The sequence below is a fragment of the Salmo salar genome, chromosome ssa23 (assembly GCF_905237065.1).
Source record: "Salmo salar chromosome ssa23, Ssal_v3.1, whole genome shotgun sequence".
Lineage (NCBI taxonomy): Eukaryota > Metazoa > Chordata > Actinopteri > Salmoniformes > Salmonidae > Salmo > Salmo salar.
In genome coordinates this window covers 14,386,960-14,392,319 of record NC_059464.1, presented here as the reverse complement: position 1 = coordinate 14,392,319, position 5,360 = coordinate 14,386,960, and the positions used below count along the sequence as shown (strand labels likewise).

General features: G+C 42.4%; 1 pseudogene; it reads left to right on the top strand.

Annotated features, from left to right (window-relative positions):
• Nucleotides 1–4,211: 4,211 nt before the first annotated feature.
• On the top strand, nucleotides 4,212–4,790 carry LOC106584083 (E3 ubiquitin-protein ligase RNF170-like; annotated as a pseudogene).
• The last annotated feature ends 570 nt before the right edge of the window (nucleotides 4,791–5,360 follow it).

The following is a 5,360-nucleotide window of genomic DNA, read 5'->3' as shown; positions in this document are numbered from 1 at the left end:
GTCACGTCCTGACCAGCAGATGGAGCTAGTGTTTTAGTTTTGGGGTCAGGACGTGGCATGTTTGTGTTGGTTAAATGTTGGGTGGATGATTGGGACTTCCAATTGAAGGCAGGTGTGTATAGTTGCCTTTGATTGGAAGTCCTATATAGGTGTGTGTGTTTTTCTTTGGGGTTGTGGGTGGTTGTTTTTGCACTGCGTTTCTAGCCTGCAGAACTGTAGCTGTTGTCACTTCGTTTGTATTGTTAAGTGGATGCTTTACTCCTTTATTTTAATTAAAGATGAGTATTCACATACCTGCTGCGCCTTGGTCTTCTCTCCATGACAACTTGCGTTACATACCTCTATAGCTAATACCGGACACTCAATCATTATTAATCAGTCCTCTAAACTCCCAACTCCCTTTAACGCCAAGGTGTTTCTATTTATTTTTTATAATACTTTTGTAATGCTTTTTTGTGACGTGGATCATATTTACAGTTACAGTCTTGCGTGATCAGGTTGCGTGATCCTCGTAATGTTACATGTAAAATACAACTAATGAGACGCAGAATTAAATGTATATCACCCTCTCACAAATGCGACCAGTTATTTTTCATATTTGTATTTAATGTTTTTCACTAGCAAGTGCGAGTGAACTGCTGGCACTTTAGAGCCCACTGAATGTCCATCTTATGATCGCTAACGTTAGCTTGAAACAATTCGTGTTTACCTTTCCACAACACACAGAGTCGAAAATGGATTTGTCCATATGTTTACGTACAGCTGGCAGTCGGCAAACTCAGCATCACAACAAACAGGAGGAGGGGCAGACACGGGGTAGCTACATCGAATAATGATGTATTAATCTCCATGTCCGTTGACACAAAGTCCATATATGTCTGTGTGTTGTAGCTCGAGAATCGGGATTTATTTTTTATTAAAATGTTTTTTTTTAAATGTAAAAAATAAGTAAATCAGGCCCTATTCATTTATGCATACTTTTAACTCGAATCTCGTACCTGCGTACATGGACAGAGAATTACGTAGCTGGTACGCAAAATGCGTGCATGTTGGCAGGTCTGGAATAGAGTTGTGTGTGTGTGCATGGAAGGAGGAAGGAGTGTTAGGAATAGAGTTGTGTGTGTGTGTGTGTGCATGGGAGGAGGAGGGAGTGTTAGGAATAGAGCTATGTATGTGTGGGAAGGAGTAGCTGAGTTAACTGGTCGCAGCACAAATTGGTTTTGGTGGCAGTGGGGACTTTGAGTAAGTGACGTTGGACTGATAGGTCCTTGTCTCAACAGAAACAAAGAAAATACATTATCTTGAAACCAGTATAAAGTAAATTTTACATTGTGCATCTTATCTTTGGTGTCATAACAATCCATGGTCCCTGCCCGAGTCTGGTGAAGAGATCGGGGGGCCCTCCGGAGGAACATCTGGCAGAACGCCCAGAATATGTTCTTTAAATTAAGATAGGAGACGGAGCCGGATAGCAGTATATAAGGCTCTATTTAAAGAACACCCTTGGGGAGCTCACTTCAGACTGGTACTTATGCATCTAAGTTTGACTGTGAGAGTGATTCATTTAATATTGACTTTAAGTGTCCTATGTAAGAATTTCCACAACACCAGTGTAGACTTATTGTCTCTTGCTGAGCTCTGTCTGAAGAAAAGAAAAAAAGGAAAAAGGAATAAAAAAGAGAGGGCGGAAATGAAAAATGGGCAGAGAGCATACATTTTCAGTTCAGATTTAAAACTCAGTGGGTGTGCTTCTGTGCATACGTGTATGTGCGCGAGTGTGCGAACTTGTCTTTGTAGCATAGGTAAATATGTAGGAAACCATCTTGTCTCAGTCAGAGTTCAAAGAGTCTCTCTTCTGTTCCTCTCTGTATCTCTATTGATCTCTGTGTTCTCCTGGGGCTCCATTACTGAGATAAGTGGTTGTTCCCTGCTCCTACAGCTGCTGCTCCTGTTCCTTGATCTCCTCTACCTAGCTCAGTGTTAGCGGGGGGAGATTGTAAAACCACCATGTCCCTTTGTAATTAAAGAACTTTCAGGAACTAGAATAAATCGAATCTGAGCGTCAGAGCAAGCGAGAGAGAGGGATGGAAAATGAAAGAGGCTGTCTCAGTGGCATGGCTTATTGGAGGTGGGGCTTTCAGATATTTCTTCATGGCCACCTGCTAGAGTAATGTTAGAGTAAATGTCATTCCTGTTCATCATGTTAAGTTTGTATACTGCAAATGTAGAATTTTCTTGAATATTTACACATATTACATATTCTAATATAATATTAATAATATGACTCTGTTTCTTTTCTTCATTATGCACAAGCCTGCACTGAGGAGTCCCCGGAATTGTGTCCACCTCTATCACTTTTCTTCGGACGGATTAGAGAACAGTGCTAGTAGCAGTGGCTTGACCCTGGCTGACGCTGTTCCCCTAGTCCAGCGGACTAGGCTAGTACCATGGCTTGACCGTGGCCCGACCTGACTCCCAGTCCACGGACAACCCCAAACCCCTAGCATCCAGAAGACTGATGCTAATCCCCGACGAGGAGGCTGCTGAGGTTGGAGCCACCAATCGACATGGAGCAGCAAGAACGGCAACAACAACCGCCAGACCAGAAACCATGATCCGCCTGGGATTCAGCAAAGCAGTTCTCCAGAGAGGTATGGCCTGTGTGCTGACTGACCTCAATTGCCTGGTGAAACCCCCAGGGCTACAGAAATCAATTGAAGCCAGTTTCAAGACACCCCAGAAACTAGAACAGTTTTGGTTAAAATACAGAAATTGCTAAGATTTAGCCCCGTTTAACATATTCAGAGCATAACCCTTTCCGACACAGAATCTAAGTTAGTTACAGAACAGCTTCACAATGAATGCATTCAGGACTATGACATACACATTTGGTTAAGCAGGTTAGCCACCCTCCAGTCAATGGCTAGGGGGGACCTGGACGAAGGCAACATCTGGACTGGGGCACAAACATTTTATTATAAAACAAAATTCAACCGGAGTGGTTGGAGAGCACCTCCCAAGTACCATCATGCTGGGGAACAACAGGGGCAAACTAAGGCTCATTTTATTAATATTTTCATGTGTACATATGAGACACGCCAACTATATGTATTTTAACCGGTTATATTTGATTACATTTGTAGTTGAATGTCGAAAGCTAACGGCTAACTAACTAAGCACTTGCCTGACAGTCGATGGTGTTTTGTTACATTGAATATGTATGCCTCTTCTAAAATGTATTTTCCTAGTAGCCAGTTTAAAGAGAAAACGGTGGTGTGCTATTGTAGCCTATGTAATACAAGTGTATTATTTGAGTGGTTTTGGACACCACCACACCATATTTTAATAATTAATAATTAAATGAATAAATGAGAGATACTGTATATGAAGTATGTCATTGAGAAAGAGGTTACAAAACAAGTTGTTTGTGCATTACAGTTGAACCTCAACTCACCCGTTGCAAAAAAAATTAATCAAATACAGTAGCTACTTTGGTTTGTTTGAGTGTGATCCATGCATTGGTTGTATTTAGCTGGCCGAAAGAACTAGCTATATGTTGTTACTACGTGCATAATCATCCATGTCCCACATTTTCATTGTCATTTTATTCACAGTGAGCTTGGGAGGAGAATGCAGAACCCTGCATTACCTCAACACCAGCTAAGGAAGGGAAAGGGAGAGGTAATTAGAACAGAGGGAGTGAGAGGACATACAATCTCAATTCATCTTTCCTCGATTCCTTTGCATCATATATCCTCGCCTCCTTTTCAAATGCATCAGAGTATGTACATTGGGAGCAGTAATACTAACATGAAAATTGTAATAATTGACTACCATTAAAGGTAATGTTGTTCATTATTTTGCTTTCCCCATCGTCCCAGAAACTAATTAGTGGGGGAAGCTGTGCTCATCAAACCTGCACAATAATAATACACCATTCAAAACTGGTTATATTCAATTGGTAGGAAATAAATCTCTATTAGTTTCAATGTTATTAAACTAAAGTGGAACGACTGACATTCACTAAACTGGTGCTTCTTTTGTCTCCCGCAGGTTACGGGAGGGACTGGGAGAACAAGCCCCATCCGGGATTCTGCACCCCATTTTGCATGACTGTGGAAGGCTTCTTTGATTGACAGTCTCTCTCTCTCTCTCTCTCACACACTACCATAATTCCAATGAATATCCAGTGCAGGATATGAGTGGTTGTAATGGATGAAAACCAGTGTGGGAATGTGGACTATTTATGATAAGGTTAAGATTCATTCAAAGAAGGGGTCAGCAACCCAGTCCTGATTGTGGTAGTTCTGAGTGTCACATTTTTTATTGAACTTCTAACACTGTTCTGCAGAGAAGATCAAAACATCCACCCAGAGAACCAACAACATGTGCGTGCTGTTCGGGAGCAGCTTCAGTCAGAGCAGGAAACCCCCACCGAGCCCAGGCCGCAGCACTACACTGACATGTCCTTGACAGGCTGCACTGCCAGTAGAAACCAACTGTGGCCAACTCTTCTGTGGTTCCTGTATAGTTACGTATTGGAGATGTGGGACCTGGCTTGGTGCTATAAACTATGTTCCATCTGTAAACAAATGGTGACATTACTTTTCCTGCTCTTCCATGACCACGCCTCATTGCAGCAAGTTCAGGATGGGAAGGCTGAGCCGATACTCATCTTGCAGAATCTCAACGATTACAACCGCAGATTCTTAGGCCAGCCCAGATCTCTCATGGATCGCCTGCAGGAGGTCCCCACGCTGCAGCGCCACGCCTTCAGGGATACTTCCTGATTTGGCCTAGTTTTTCACAATGCTCATTAATAAATGCTAGTGGACATGACAGAAGGCAAAAGAGAGTTGTCTTGGTGGTGTGGTTTGATGTGGATGTTTCTTGGGCGTGTCTTTGCCATTCAATCACAACAAACAGGTGCAGTAGTGAGTACAGCGAGGGTAGCTGAGCTAGCTTTGCTATGGAGAGAACAATATTTTGAAGTGGAGGATGGTCAGCTAATTCAGTTCTATATGTAGGCTAAAGCCTGCACGGACCTTGTGTTTAGCCAAGCTGACATCAGCTAGCTAGCCAACACAGTCTCACTGCAGAATTAGACGTTCATCCAATTTCTCCAAACTGCAAATTTCGAAGTTGCTCCAAAAGTCAAATTTTTAAGTGTTTTTATTATTCCTGCTGTTCTGTATCGTTCCATTTCTCTAAATTTAGAAGTTAAGGATTAAGTTCAGGCACTCATTCCGAATGGTAGAGGTAAGGGTTAAAATGTGGGATAGGGTTTAAACCCCCCTCTGAACACAGTGTCCACAACTGGGAACGAACATGGGACCCAGATAAAAGGCATTACGCCCATC